Raw genomic sequence first — 17,323 nt, forward strand, 5'->3', positions numbered from 1 at the left:
AGGATACATCGCAGAAACTAGAGGATACATTGCAGAAGCTAGAGGATACATCGCAGAAGCTAGAGGATACATCGCAGAAACTAGAGGATACATTGCAGAAGCTAGAGGATACATCGCAGAAGCTAGAGGATACATCGCAGAAGCTAGAGGATACATCACAGAAGCTAGAGGATACATCGCAGAAACTAGAGGATACATTGCAGAAGCTAGAGGATACATCGCAGAAGCTAGAGGATACATCGCAGAAGCTAGAGGATAAAGCATCCAGTCCGGCTATCGTGGCTGGACCCACAGGCTGTGACACAGAGATATCATCATATCGCTCCCCCACTCAGACACCACGAGGTCAGAGGAGACCACACGATATATTAAAGACATCTACCGGTAAGCCATACACGCTGGACGCCGTGGCTGCACGCTGTACACTGTCAACAAGACACATTGCACATGACAGTGTAGGGACACGTATGTACCTACACACATACGGAGAGGAACCTTATATCCCCAGATATACTGCAGCTTTTGTAGTGTGACACCAGTTTTTTTGCAAGACACGGGGTAACGTATATATTTACGGAAGGTAACCCCCTCAAAGGGCACACCGACTACCCTGACATCCAATTGACTTATCCATATTGCAATACTTTTACACAGTATTGGCCATAGACCTCACAGGGAGGTTTCCCGGTGGGCCAGACAGTTTTGGGACCACTGTAAACAATTTATTTTGCAGATTTTTTTAAATATGTGACCCAACCTACCCAATGAGTCGGCCCTGTCATATTAATGGCTGAAACTGACATGATTTGTTCATGGTGGCTGATCCCTCCCCAGGGACCAGCCACCTATGGCTGTGCTTCGCAGATCAATCCACCCCATCCTGATCCACTACTCACCCTCCCTTGGTTAACCGCTATTGGTGTCAGGTGCTGGAAAGTAGGGATGTGAAGTGAGAAGCACAGGCAGCATTTCAAACATATACACTGACTGTCTGTCGATCTATTCTGTGGATGCCAGGATTGGCGGTTGCTGCCCCTCCAGGTCGCTGCGGCAGAGGTCGCCAGTCACTTCCGCACCTGTGCCTGCAGACTCCCGGAGATCATCTTCTCTTTCATCACCGGGCAGGAGTAATGGTGCGTATCCACTATGCGACCTTTCAGAGCAATTTCACGATTATGACATCGTAATTGTGCAATCGCTCAGTAATCGGCCGCAAATCGGGCACTTAAATGTAAAAAACGACCAGCGATGCGAGTGCCCGCTGGTAGTTTTTGCCATCTATCATCGCCCGTACTTGCTGGTCAACCTGATTGGTTCAGCACGTACGGGAATGATGGATGTGCCTACACTGAACGACAGAACGTTCAGTGTGGGCATATTACAAATGGAGAAATAACAGCATGATTACAATGTCGTAATTGTGCTCTCATTTCTCTGCCTATTAGAAGATACGTGCCTTTAACCAGCAGTGGACACCAAGCAATGCCTGCCGCTGGATGAATTCCAGAGTGTGTATACACCTGGGGGGCTGCTATCTGGGGCGCTGCTGGGAGTTTACCCACCTGGTTGTCTGTGAGGGCTGCAGCATCTTTCATTGCATTGTATTAAAGGCCCCTGGAAGTACACCAGGGTATATAGCCAGGCAGACTGGAAGTATGGTAGGGCATAGGCTGGCGGATTATCTGTTCCCCTCTTTGCCCTTACAGGACCTGGTCAAACTTTGAGGCTCTGGAGCTGGGTGACCTCTACTCCTGGTAATCCAACTCATGTAGTGTCTGCAAACGTGTGAACAAGTTGTGACTCATGTTGTTAGTGTAGCTGGGGACAGCCCCATGGGTACTCACTGCTAAAGGTGGTACCTACACTGGGGCCAGTCCCTTGGGTACTCACTGCTGAAGGTGTACCTACACTGGGCCCAACACACTGGACTAACTGCTGAGAGGGTACCTACACTGCGGTTAGCACTCTGGGCACTCACTGCTGAGGGGACACCTATACTGGGTGCAGCCATGAGCACTCACTGCTGAAGGGGGCACCTACACTGGGGCCAGCCCCCTGAACACTCACTGCTGAGGGGGTAACTCCACTGGGGTTAGGCCCCTGTACACTCACTGCTGAAGACATGGGTGGATTGGCCATAGCTTCTCCAGTAATTCCCAGTGTAGTTTTGTGTTTTTATTTTGAATATACTGTAAATAATATGTTTACATTGCCCAGTGGTGTAACTTCCCTATGTGCAGCCATTCAAATAGGCTACATAACACAGTCTGCACTTACTGTGTACTGTGCAAATGTCTCTGCCCCCAGCTGAAATTCCACCACTTGTTATGCCCCCTTTGAAGAATAAGCAGCCTTGCTTCTACTAACCACGGCTGACAGGCAGGGTTGCATTAAGGGCTACATGGGCCTGGGGCTGTGTATATTGAGAAGGGGAGAATCTGTGACCAGTACTGTGGGGTTGTGGCCACTCCCTACACTATTAGGACCTCATTCAGAGCCGCTTGTTAGAGGCGATCACTCGCATCCAGCATATGCAAATTTGTCAAAGTGACGGCATTGGAAGCGATCGCTCGCCAAGGCATAAGCACACCCACTTTGGCTGTGCGAGTGATCACTCTGTGTATGCAGACACCCATTAGCGTATGTTGAGCCGCCCACTAGCACACGTTATCTCCAGGAAGTGTATTAAAACATTGGTACATCGAGGACCATCGGTAGCGATCACAGCGCTTGTGGTTGCCTTAGCCTACTGCAAGCACTGCGAGGACTTCAGTGTAAAAAACAGGCATGTGACATGTTAAATGACGCAGCCTGTTAATTATGCACGCCTTAGAAACAGCGTTGAAACGCCTAGGTACGCCTCCATTCGCACCTCCACTCCCCCGTTATTAGTGTCCTGCCAATGTTACCACCCACAAACGGCCTCTCCTGTCACTCAATACTCTGGGCTGTCTTTGCTGGGTGAGCGAGCGGGCTGCGAACGCACACAGTAGTTCACGCACGCGCAGAACAAAGCGTGCGCATGCGCGTTCGCAAACCATCAGGCCGCTTGTGAGCAGCTCTGAATGAGGTTCTTAGTCCCACTGTCTCCCTAAATACATAAAAAGAGAAAATTTGCAGAATTTTGTGAAAAAAAAATAGAAAATACCATTTTAATAGTTAAGATTTATGGCCGACTATTTGATTTAGCTGATAACCATCATGCTGACATGGTAATAGGCCTATTTTTATGTGGAGGCCTTAGCTCCATCGGCTCCATTGTTAATCTGGCCCTGCTGACAGGAGAACAAACACCCCAAGTCACCTCTGGGGAGGGTGGATTTGTTGTAGGCTTCCCTGGTAGATGTATTCAATTTGTTTTGTTCAACATGCAAAAGTAATTGGGCAACAAGGGTCACTCAAGTATGGTGATCTCCCATGCTGGTCTCCACACAGTCTGTTGGACACGGGCTATGGCCAGAGTGCTGTTTCATGACTTTGTCATCCAGTAGTGATCAAGCTACAAGTCTGGGGTGCTATGTACATTATAATGTACTGTATGGCACAGGAGCGTCTTAAGAGAGGAGGGGGTCCGTGTGCACTCCCTGTGCAGGGCCCCTCCTCTCTCCCCGATGGCCGGCAACCAACTGATGAGGCTGGCCAGCCACCGGAGCATTAGTAGACTCCGGGCTCTAGAGTGTGCCCGGAGTCTACTGCGCATGCGCAGAACGCCGGAAAAATGGCGGTGGCGGCCATTTTCTGGCATTCAGTGCATGCGTAGTAGACTCTGGGCATTAGAGTGTGCCCATTGTCTACTGCGCATAACACCGGAAAAATGACAGCAGCGGCCATTTTCCGGTGTTCTGAGCAGCGCAGACACCCGACGCGGGACATTGGACAGGTGAGTTTAAATTAATATGGGTGCAGGGTGTGTGATGCGGGCCCTGCACACACTGCACCCATTATAGATACGCCACTGGTATGGCATCACCTTGATGCTTAATGTACTGTATAACATTCAGTGGAGTGCTGTCTGCAGATTATGGCAGTCACTGGGATGCTGTATGGTGATGATGGGATACAGCCTTTGCTGTATGGTGGTGGCTGTTTGTGTTGTATTGTCACTAGGATGCTCAATTTAATGTGTGCCAGGCCCTGGAATGATCTATGTACTTTATGGTGTTAACCAAGCTGGTGGCGGTGATTGAGATGCTCTTTGTACTGTAAGATGTTTACTGGGATCACAAGCAAGACCTATGGGTGGGGGCCCAATAGCAAAATTCCAAAGCCCCCCACCCCGGGCAAATTTTGATTGTAAATGACCTAATATCTATCCACTTAGCTGACATGCAGGAATAAATAAATAAATTGTAATTAGCCTATAGTAAACATTATAAACAAAATATATATATATATATATATATATATATATATATATATTTATTTATAAAACAGGCTTAATCCACGGCACTCAGCCATCTGGGGTTCCAAAATATTGCAATCATTTGTTAAGCTGACCACCACTTCACTTAACAAATTATTGCAATATTTTGGAACCAACATTCCCTGTATTCAAAGGAGTTGCAGTTTGAAAAGCAGGTGAGTACCGAGTTTGTATGATATTTTTTATGTAAATGGTGTGGTAACATACCAAGGGTACCCCAGATGGTTGAGTGCCGTGGATTAAGCCTGTCATTTATTTAAATTTTGTGGTCACACTTGCTAGGGCACCTTGTTTTTCAAATGTAAGACACACTTGTTTTGTCTTTCCCCAGGTGTTTATTAACTGATAGCCCTGGGTGTAGTCCTGTCTTTTTAAGCCAGGACCCATATTCATGTTTAAAATGTATGCAAGCTTGAGCCAAAGGTGGCAGACCAAGATCATTTATCTGAGAATCAGGGTAGGGACTGGCCAGATGGGAATGACGTGAAATGGTGGCCAACTTAACAAATTACTGCAATATTTTGGAACCAACACTCCCTGTATTCAAAGGAGTTGCAGTTTGAAAAGCAAGTGAGTGCCGAGTTTGTATGATTTTATATATGTATATATATATATATATATATATATATATATATATATACAGTCCAACAGAATGGCACTCCTAATCCAAGGCAAATACCGTGGTGCACAGCAAAAGAAAGGTATGTAGAGTACAGAATCTGTGGCACTCAAACGGGCTTCACAACAATAATAACGATGAGAAGATTGATATGGTCTCATTGTTATTATTGTTGTGAAACTCGTTTGAGTGCCGCAGATTCTGTACTCATATACATATATATATATATATATATATATATATATATATATACCAAAATTCCCCACTGAGCTGTGTAGGTCCCAATGGAAAAAGATAGGCGGCACTCCGATGTTGAAACAAGTAAGGTTGTATTGAATCCACAACATGGTGACACAAAGAGTAGTCGACGTTTCAAGGCCAACTCAGGACCTTTTCTTCAGGACGTGTGTGTAAGGAGTGACATAAACAAGTGTCTTACCTTAAATAAGATATGTAGAAAGCGCGTGTGTATGCACGCTGAACTCTCACCGCAGCTGGAAGACGCCGGGAATCAGGGAAGCTCCGGCCCGTCGGCGTATGATGACGTCATCCGTAACCTGAGCAACCGCGATCCCCAGCGGCGTCAAGCCTGTCGGAGGAGATAAACGTAAACAATGTAACTAATAATAACAGTGCATCATAAGTGAAAAAGTGCATGTGCTGGTATACAAAAAGAAGAACATTAATTGCATACTATGCAATTTATAAACATCATGACATGTAAGAGTGATAATCAATAACTAAAAATGCTGTATGTAACACAAATGTTGGCAAATACTAGAAGCAATAGCCCATGGCAATTTAACCTCTGAGGCCGATGGTGCCGATAATTACTACATGCACAGTCAATCGAAGATGCCCGTTATAGTCATTTATATATATATATTATATCCTCAAGCTCTAACTATTAGGATAAAATCCCTGAAAAAATAAATCAATGTTCTAGCTAAATGAGACCATCACAACAGATGATAAATGCACATAATAGGTTACATAAAGACCATAGTGTTACAAAAAGACGTTCCATGCAATCGTCTCATTTAGACCCCGCGGTGTTAGCGTGTCCAATACATGTATCCATTTGGATTCGCATTGTGATAATTTTCTTTGACGGTCTCCTCCTCGTGGTAACGGTGGAATAAGGTCTATAATTTTATACTTTAAACTAGAAAGCGTTTGATTTGCTGCTTTAAAGTGTCGGGCTACTGGTTGTTCAATGTTTTTGCCTGATAGAGCTGCCCTTATAGCTGACTTGTGTAAGGCCATTCGTTCCCGGAACGATCTTATGGTCTGTCCAACGTAATATAGTCCGCAAGGACAAATAATTACGTAGATCACAAATTGAGTTGTGCAAGAAAGTACATGATGGATTTTGTATTTGTGGCCTGTATGTGGGTGTTTAAAATAATGTCCCGCTTCCACGAACCCACAGGTTACACAGGATGGACACTTGTAGCATCCAGGTTTTTTAGTTTGAATATTGCTACAATTAGCTGGTTGCAAACCAGATATATCAGTTTTTACCAGGAGATCCTTCAAATTTTTGCCTCTTTTATAACTGGGCATGAGGATCTTATTATGCAAACCTGGTAAATCCCGGTCTCCCGTCACTAACGGCCAAAGAGCTTTAATTGCTCTAGGTACCACCTTGCTGGCTACAGAATATTCCGTCACAAAAGGAATTTTGTTCACAATGGTATTCTTTTGTTGTGGTGCCAACAATTTTTCTCTAGGGATTTCTGCTATTTCTTGTTTATTTTTAGTCAATTCACGGAGACCATAACCACGATCTATATATCAGAAGATGCGCTTGAAATAAACCATGCACTGTAGCACAAACATTTAAGTCTCACTTGAGTCCAGCAAGAAAAACACGGGAATAATTCCTAGTGTAAAAGATATATAATAACACAAGGTCTTTAATCTGTTTGTCCAAGGACCGCAGCTCTCCTTTAAATGACCAAAGTCCGGGTCCAATAGATCTGTTAATATATAATAAAAATAAAAGAAGAGCGCTCCATACTGCAAAGTAAACGTTGATTTAATACAGCATCTGTTGTGATATAACATAAACATCACATGGTACCGCTCGTACCTCATTAAAAACAGTGTGGGCTGGTTACCGCGTGATTTGATATAAAAATTCTCCACCGGGTATCTGCTCTGGACACTGTCTGGGAAGTCCGCCGGGCTCACACACCCTGCCGCTAGACACTGCTGCCAGGCCGTTGCAGGTCGGACTTCGTGCGTTCCCGATCAGATGCAAAGAGCGCCGGGGGTCTGTGTAGTAAACGTCACTGAAGCCCCGCCCTAACGCATTTCGTCAGAGACTTCGTCAGAGGGCGGTGCTTCATGACGTTCCAGGCTCTATACAAAGGCTGACCTAGCCAATCATTGCGGGGGGGTGTAAACCACTGCATTTACACCCTCATGCTATCACTTCATTCATTATGGTTTTATGTGCTAAACGGACATACAGGTTGAGTCTCCCATATCCAAAATGCTTGGGACCAGGGGTATTTTGGATATCGGAATATTCAGTTGTTTGGAATAATTGCATATCATATTGAAATGTCTTAGGTATAGGGCCCAAATCTAACCACATAATGCATTTATGATTCATATACACCTTATACACACAGCCAGCAGGTCATTTTATACAATATTTTCAATAATTTTGTGGCTCAAACAAAGTTTGTGTAGATACATGAAATTCATTTATATGTCATATACACCTTATACAAACAGCCTATAGGTCATTTTATACTTTATTTTTAATAATTTTGTGCCTTAAACAAAGTTTGTGTACATTAAACCAACAAAAATCAAATGTTTCACTATCTCAGTCATGCTAAAAATATTCCGTATTTCGGAATATTCCGTATTTCGGAATATTTGGATATGGGAGACTCAACCTGTAGTTTATTTTCGTCCATATCCCCAGTTACTCGCAATGTGCGCATGCTCAGAATTAAAAACATATAAATCTATACATAATACAATTATAAAAAATATATAAAAAATATTATACATATATAAAAAAGTTTTACAAATCAATATATGAAAAAATTATCATAATATAGCTGTGATAAACATTTTACACTATTATTACTTTTCCATCCTCTACACCATACATAAGTTAAAACATATATAAAGCTTTTCATAGATTATTCAGAGTAAGTTATTCTAAACTATTACATATGTTATATAATAGCTTAATTATTTAAAAAATTAATTGTTTAAAAAAGGTGTAATTTCTATCCCTTCATTCAGACCATTCGGTATTAAAGTATACAGTGCCAGAATCCAATATGTTTCCCTCTTCATCAAATCCTTATCAAGGTCACCACCCCAATTTTTTACAATCATTTTCTCAATACCTTTAAATTTGAACGCATCAGGGTTACTATTATGGTATTCTTGAAAATGCCTCGGCAGGCTATGATTTGTAACCCTATTCTTTATATTTCTCATATGTTCCAAAATACGAATTTTTAGAACCCTTTTTGTCTTCCCTATATATCTCAATCCACATGGGCAAGTAACCATATATATTACAAACATAGAATTACAATTTATAACATTTTTTATCCTATGTTCTATACTGGAATTTTTTCCCCAAAAGGTTTTTGCCCCACATTCTCCTAACTTGTAAACCTTGCAATTACCACAAGTGTAAAAACCTGTTATTTCTCCTAAAACATTGTTTGCACACTTGAACGTAGGATGCAGAGGGTCCAATTTACTTTTAGACACATAAGACTTTATATTTTTTGCTTTTTTACAAACCATACCTGGACCTTCAGGGAGACATTTACCAAGTACAGGATCTAATTTTAAAATATGCCAATTTTCTTTAAGAACTTTCTGGATCATCTTTGCCCCACTAATATAATTGGTTACAAATGGACAAAACAGGTCTCTTTCCGATTACTAAATCCAAAAATTCAATCTTTTTTTCATTGAAGGTATGAGTGAATGTTAGATTGAATAAGTTAATATTTAGCTCTTTCATGAAACTATCAAAGCTCTCTCTATCCCCACTCCAGATGATAAGAATATCATCTATAAATCTTTTAAACGTTATTACTGAGTTAAAGCCTGTTATATTATTTATAGTATTTTCCCAGTGTTTCTTTCTTGCTGGACTCAAGTGAGACTTAAATGTTTGTGCTACAGTGCATGGTTTATTTCAAGCGCATCTTCTGATATATGTCTATGTCTATTTTTCTTTGAGAGTTCAAACAGAGGATTTCTGCAGTTTTAAACAATACTGTGAATATATAGTGTGTTTTTGATTATATGTGTAGCTGTGTATAAGACTAATACTTATAGTGGGGAGTGTTTTCTATATTGTAAAACATGTTTAGAAATAGTGATCTTAGATCTAAAAGATCACAGGAATGTGTAAGAATTTTTGAGGAAAAGGACATTTATAATGAAGATGTAGTGATTGATCTTGAGGTTCCACTGGGCGAGGATGACTCAATGAGAAAGCTTGAGAGTCTCCTAAATAAAGAAACAAAGACCTGGTGGGACATTACAGGTCTAGAGAACTATTTAAAATGTGGTAGAATTCCACGAGGATTGATATTGACAAAAAATACTACATTAGGACATGATAATGCCAAATTCATGAAGGAATGGTGGCGAATTTTAGATGAATGCTCTTTTGAACTGATCAGACTGTTGATTTTTGAAAAAATGAAAATTTTAAAAGAAGTTGAAAAAGATTTGAGTATGTTGGAAAAAGATATACTATGTTCCAATTATCAGGAAAAATTAAATAAATGTAAAGATGAGATTGATAGAAAAGTATCCAGTGTAGAAGACAAAATAATAGAAAAAAAATATAAAAAATTTCAGTGTGATAAAGAGGACTACCAAAAAAATGAAGTTAGACACTTGCACATAGCCAGAAGAGAAATTAGGGTTACCCGGAGTAATGGCCAGGTTAAAAATATAGTAAGACCTAAAAAGGAAGAGAAAACTAATGCCAGATTTAACACATTTAAACAGGATGAAAGATACCCGGGAGTACAGGGTGTACCTCTATATAATGGAAAGAGGTTAAAAATTCATACTCAGGAGAAAAAGTCCATATCAGTGGAAGCAAGTCCCTTTCAGAACAAATCAAAAAAATTCCACTTAAGAGAAATAGGAATACAGGTATTATGAAGGGATTTATACATGAAAATAGATACAGTAGACTAAGATATGATAATGATGAGTATGAAAATAACAACCAGGTTTTTTTTAGATCACCCAAAATCTGTAAGACAAAAATACAGGGAAAAACCAAATAATCCATATACCCCCCAGAGTCAAAAAAGACATCTAGAGGATGTAGAGGAAAAGGAACTGCCAAAAAGAGCGCCCAAAAAAAGGTTCCTATAAAAGAGACCCTGGAAATAGGTATTTTTAATCTTTCTAAAGTTGGTTTAAAACCAATAGAGAGACAAGTGTTACAAAAAGGACAAAATTTTTCCCATTCATGTCCAATTAATAAAATTAATTTATATATCGATTTAATAATAATAATAATAATTTTATTTATATAGCGCTTTTCTCCTGAAGGACTAAAAGTGCTTTACATTTACAGTACAAAATACAAAATAAGCTTAAACAAGGGACATTAGTGAAATGCTTGGGTGAATAGGTGAGTCTTGAGTCTATTTTTGAAGGATTGTAGAGTGGAGACCTCTCGAACTGTGCGGGGAAGTGAGTTCCATAAAGTTGGAGCCACAAAACTGAAAGCTCGACCCCAAGACGAATTCCGTGAGATTCTAGGTACTGTTAATAGTCCTTCGTCAATGGATCGCAGTAATCGAGTGGGACAGTAGGGAATCAGAAGCTGCTTCAGGTACCCTGGGCCATGGTCATGAAGGGCTTTGTAAGTTATTAATCCAATCTTGAAAGCAATTCGCCAATTTAAATCTATATATAAGGAATTTAACACTCAAACGGCATTTTTTAAAGAAAGGAGATGCCCCAGTACAAAATTGGGAGCAGAATCAAGCAGGTACTCAAACATCGGGCCTGAAATTAAAATCTACCTATTATCCGATAGTCGAAAGGCCCATATATAGAAATGGTCTCCCAAATGGTTAAAAATTGAATAGATAACATCAATGGAATAAGTAGGTTAGGAAATGATAAAAATCTGAGTAAAGCCGAATTTGAAGCGTTGAAAGATCTTTCTAACAATAAAAATATAGTCATAAAAAGTGCGGACAAGGGAGGAGGCATTGTAATCCTTGATCGGTAGGACTATGTAGAGGAGTTCTACATACTATTAAATGATACAGTCTCATATAAAAGATTGGAGGGTGATCCTACAAGAGAATATTTGGATAATTTAAGAACCCTATTAAAAAAGGGACTAAATAACAAATGTATTTCGATTGAGGAATATAAATATCTCCTAAATGAAACACCAAGAATTGCAACGTTCTATCAGATCCCCAAAATTCATAAAAATAATAGTAAGCCTCCAGGACGCCCAATAATCTCCGGGATTGGGTCCCTCACGTCAAGGGTCTCAGAATATGTAGATACTTATATTAAGAAATATGTTTCTAAACTTGAATCTTATGTTCAGGATTCAACTCATATACTCCAGATAATTAATAATCTGGAATGGAAATCTGAATATAAGTGGTGTACAGTGGATGTACAGTCTCTGTAAGCCTCAATCCCTCATGAAAAAGGAATTGAGAGTGTCAGAAACTGTTTATTAACTGATAATGAGGTCCCCCCACAGTTGGTGGATTTTATCTGTGAAAGTTTGAATTTTGTGTTAAAACATAATTATTTAACGTTTTTGGAGGAATGGTTTGTGCAGACGTGCGGAACGGCGATGGGCACGATTTGCGCACCAAGTCTAGCAAATGTCTACATGGGTGCCTGGGAAAAAACTATAAATAATATAACAGGCTTTAACTCAGTAATAACGTTTAAAAGATTTATAGATGATATTCTTATCATCTGGAGTGGGGATAGAGAGAGCTTTGATAGTTTCATGAAAGCTAAATATTAACTTCTTCAATCTAACATTCACTCATACCTTCAATGAAAAAAAGATTGAATTTTTGGATTTAGTATTTGATATGACCGAATCTGACAAAACGAAAGAAACTGAGACATATACATTCTTCAAGAAAGTTGATTCAAATAGTTATTTGGAATTCTCTAGTTGCCATTTTGAGAAATGGAAAACAAATATACTGGTCTCCCAAGTTTCACGACTACGTAGAAATTGTAGTACTCTTCAAAAATTTGACCAACAGTCTGAAATATATAACCAACGATTTTTAGAATGTGGATATCCAGTAGATGTCATCCAACGAGCTAGAAGGAAAGCTAGGGAAAAAGATCGGAAAGACCTGTTGGTTTATAAAAATAAAACCACCTCTCATGAATCGGAAAGAGACCTGTTTTGTCCATTTGTAACCAATTATAATAGTGGGGCAAAGATGATCCAGAAAGTTCTTAAAGAAAATTGGCATATTTTAAAATTAGATCCTCTACTTGATAAATGTCTCCCTGAAGGTCATTGTTTAAAACCGCAGAAATCCTCTGTTTGAATTCTAAAAGAAAAATAGACATAGACATATATCAGAAGATGCGCTTGAAATAAACCATGCACTGTAGCACAAACATTTAAGTCTCACTTGAGTCCAGCAAGAAAGAAACACTGGGAAAAAACTATAAATAATATAACAGGCTTTAACTCAGTAATAACATTTAAAAGATTTATAGATGATATTCTTATCATCTGGAGTGGGGATAGAGAGAGCTTTGATAGTTTCATGAAAGAGCTAAATATTAACTTATTCAATCTAACATTCACTCATACCTTCAATGAAAAAAAGATTGAATTTTTGGATTTAGTAATCGGAAAGAGACCTGTTTTGTCCATTTGTAACCAATTATATTAGTGGGGCAAAGATGATCCAGAAAGTTCTTAAAGAAAATTGGCATATTTTAAAATTAGATCCTGTACTTGGTAAATGTCTCCCTGAAGGTCCAGGTATGGTTTGTAAAAAAGCAAAAAATATAAAGTCTTATGTGTCTAAAAGTAAATTGGACCCTCTGCATCCTACGTTCAAGTGTGCAAACAATGTTTTAGGAGAAATAACAGGTTTTTACACTTGTGGTAATTGCAAGGTTTACAAGTTAGGAGAACGTGGGGCAAAAACCTTTTGGGGAAAAAGTTCCAGTATAGAACATAGGATAAAAATTTTTATAAATTGTAATTCTATGTTTGTAATATATATATGGTTACTTGCCCGTGTGGCTTGAGATATATAGGGAAGACAAAAAGGGTTCTAAAAATTCGTATTTTGGAACATATGAGAAATATAAAGAATAGGGTTACAAATCATAGCCTGCCGAGGCATTTTCAAGAATACCATAATATTAATTTTCAAATTTAAAGGTATTGAGAAAATGATTGTAAAAAACTGGGGTGGTGACCTTGATAAGGATTTGATGAAGAGGGAAACATATTGGATTCTGGCACTGGATACTTTAATACCGAATGGTCTGAATGAAGGGATAGAAATTACACCTTTTTTAAACAATTAATTTTTTAAATAATTAAGCTATTATATAACATATGTAATAGTTTAGAATAACTTACTCTGAATAATCTATGAAAAGCTTTATATATGTTTTAACTTATGTATGGTGTAGAGGATGGAAAAGTAATAATAGTGAAAAATGTTTATCACAGCTATATTATAATTTTTTCATATATTGATTTGTAAAACTTTTTCATATATGTATAATTTTTTTTATATATTTTTTATAATTGTATTATGTATAGATTTATATGTTTTTTAATTCTGAGCATGTGCACATTGCAAGTAACTGGGGATATGGACGAAAATAAACTATGTCCGTTTAGCACATACAAACGATAATGAATGAAGTGACAGCATGAGGGTGTAAACGAAAGGTTTACACACCTCCGCAATGATTGGCTAGGTCAGCCTTTGTATAGAGCCTGGAACGTCATGAAGCACCGCCCTCTGACAAAGTCTCTGACGAAATGCCTTAGGGCGGGGCTCCAGTGACGTTTACTACACAGACCCCCGGCGCTCTATGCATTTGATCAGGAACGCATGAGGTCCGACCTGCAGTGGCCTGGCAGCAGTGTCTAGCGGCAGGGTGTGTGAGCCCGGCGGACTTCCCAGACAGTATCCAGAGAAGATACCCGGTGGAGTATTTTTATATCAAATCACGGTGGTAACCAGCCCACACTGTTTTTAATGAGGTACGAGCGGTACCTTGTGATGTTTATGTTATATCAGCAACAGATGCTTTATTAAATCAATGTTTACTTTGCACTATGGAACGCTCTTCTTTTATTATATATTACCAGATAGATATATATATATATATATATATATATATATAAAGACATATGGTAAGAACTTACCTTTGTTATCTCTTTCTACAACATCCATAGAGTCCACAGGGTGACCTTGGGGTATAGATGATGATGGGAGTCATCTTGGCACCATGCAGTTAATTTTTCTTCCCAGGATGCACTGAGTCCCTCGCCTATACCCCACCCCAGAGGCAGCTCAGTTTTGTAGCAAGCCAAAGGCTGGAGGAGTATAAAAGAGAGAGAAGAATGTCTGGAACACTCAAGAATCACACAGAATGAGATGGAAATCCGGTGACCAGAGTGAAGCCCATCTGAAGCACAGGTGCGTTAGGGTGGGTGCCCTGTGGACCCTATGGACTTTGTAGAAAGAGAGATAACAAAGGTAAGTTCTTACCATATTTCTAATTTTCTACTTCAGGGTCCATAGGGGGTCCACAGGGTGAACTTGTGGATGTCCCAAAGCAGTACCCTCAAGGGCGGGGATGCTCCTTTGCAGAGAGGAGAATCCGCCGCCCGAAGAATGCATCCTGACAGGCAAAGGTATCACATGCATAATACCTCAAAAAAGTCTGGACAGAGGACCATATGGCCGCCTTACAAAGCTGAACAGCCGAGTTGCCACGGCGAGCTGCTCATGAAGGACAGAGTAACAGAGGGCGGCACTGGAAGGCCCTCATGAATGTAAGCCTCAGAGATTGCCAGGCAAAGCCACCTAGCCACAGTTTGCTTATTGGCTGGCCACCCCTTCATGTGGAATCCATAGAGTACATAGAGTACAGTAGAGTACAAACAAGGAGTCTGAATTCCGAAGGGAACTAGTACGGTTCACATAAATCCTGAGGGCACTTACCACATCCAATGAGGCCTCACCTGCAGAGAGGTCGGGGGAATTAAAGGCCGGCACAATAATTTCCTCATTAATGTGGAAACTAGAGACTCACCAGGGTGAGTTTGAAGCACCACCCTGTCCTGGTGAAAAAACAGAAATGGGGAATGACAAGAGAGAGCCCCCAAATCAGACACTCATCTGGCAGAAGAAATAGCTAGCAGAAAAACCTGTCTTAGCAGTAAGCCACTTGAGATCCACCGAGTCCAGAGGTTGAAATGGAGGTCCCTGGAGGGCCCTAAGGACAACAGCCAAATCCCAAGGCACCACAGGAGGGACAAAAGGAGGCTGAATGCGAAGGACCCCTTGAAGAAAAGTGCAGATATCAAAAAGAGGAGCAATCCTTCACTGGAATCACACAGAAAGGGCAGAGACATGCACCTTCAGTGAAGCAAGGTGGAGACCAAGGTCCAAACCCGCCTTCAGGAAAGCCAAATCTCTGGATACCCTAAACACTTGGGGATCATAACCTCTGGGATGACACCATTCAAAGTACGCATGCCACACCCTGAGTTAAATCCTGGCAGAGGCAGGTTTCCGTGCTCTGAGCATGGTGTCAACCACAAAGCTGGAAAAACCCTTGGACCTTAGGAGAGATGTATCAAGAGCCATGCCGTCAAAGACAGATGATCCAGGTCCGAGTAAAGGCAAGGACCTTGAGACAACAGGTCCATACATTGAGGCAACAGCAATGGAGTGTCGATGAAGAGACACTGAAGGTCTGAGTACCAGTGACGTCTGGGCCACACTGGAGCCAACAGCAGGACAGTGCCTCCTTCTTGTTTGGACTTCTGAATTACTTGATGAAGGAGGGAGATTAGAGGAAAAAGGTACACAAACTGGAAGGTCCACTTGACGGACAGAGTGTCTACCAAAAGAGCCCTGGCATCTCTTGTCCTGGACCCGTACAGTGGCAGTTTGTGATTTTTTTGAGAAGCCATGAGGTCCACATTCGAAAAGCCCCACTTGTCCACTAGGAGCTGAAATACTACTTGGTGAAGAGACCATTCCCCTGGATGCATGTCATGATGGCTGAGGAACTCCTGGAATGAACACTGCCGATATGACTGGTAGATGGCCTTCCGCCCATGTCAGGATGCATGACACCTCTGACATTGCCGCTGAACTTCGAGTTCCTTCTTGATGGTTTATGTAAACCGCAATGGCCGCCGTGGAGATCCTGGCATTCAATAAGCTGACATCCAAGGCAGCCTCATTAATATAGGTAGCTGAAATTCGTAGGTTGCCCACAAGATTCAACTGTTCCCTGGTCGCATCCAAAGACAAAGACCCTTCCAGGGTGTTTGCCCAACATTGCATAGCCCGAGCCACCCAGCAGGTAGCCATGGCTGGTCTGCACGTGGCACCTGAAAGGGAATAAAATAGATTTCAGGCAAAACTCCACCTTCCTATCTGCAGTATACTTCAGGGACAACATGGAAGGCATAGAGAGTCACGCTTTTAACCAAGTGCGTGATGTGGGAATCCACCGCCGGTGAAGTTTCCCATTTAGAAAAATAGTCCTCAGCAAATGGATAAGCATAGGCCAGACGCTTCTGCGGCTGGTACCGCTTTCCAGGTGTTTTCCATGCCACCTCCAGATGGTCCACCAGCTGGTCGGACAAAGGAAATATGGCAGCGGCCACCTGTACACGTTTGAAAAGGGCATGTCTGGAATTAGTTGCTGGAGGTTCATCCTCCTCTATGACCAAGGCCGCATGGGTAGCTTGTATCAGACGTGAAATATATATTTTTGACTTGGATTCCACCTCACGTGGAGAGGATTCAGAGTCAAAGTCATCCGGGAGCGCCCCATCATCAGATGAGACCATGTCATCATCATATAGAGTAGACTGGGACGACGGCAAAAATCTTTTAGCTGGTCTGCCTTGGGGTGCCTCCTCCTGCAGTACATCAGCCACATTTTGCAATGCAGTGGGATTTGTATTAACCCACTGGGGGGATGGCACCTGAATGGGTGCAGCCAGCTGAAGCAGG

This window comes from Taudactylus pleione, unplaced genomic scaffold (assembly GCF_031769625.1).
Source record: "Taudactylus pleione unplaced genomic scaffold, aTauple2 ptg000644l, whole genome shotgun sequence".
Classification (NCBI taxonomy): domain Eukaryota; kingdom Metazoa; phylum Chordata; class Amphibia; order Anura; family Myobatrachidae; genus Taudactylus; species Taudactylus pleione.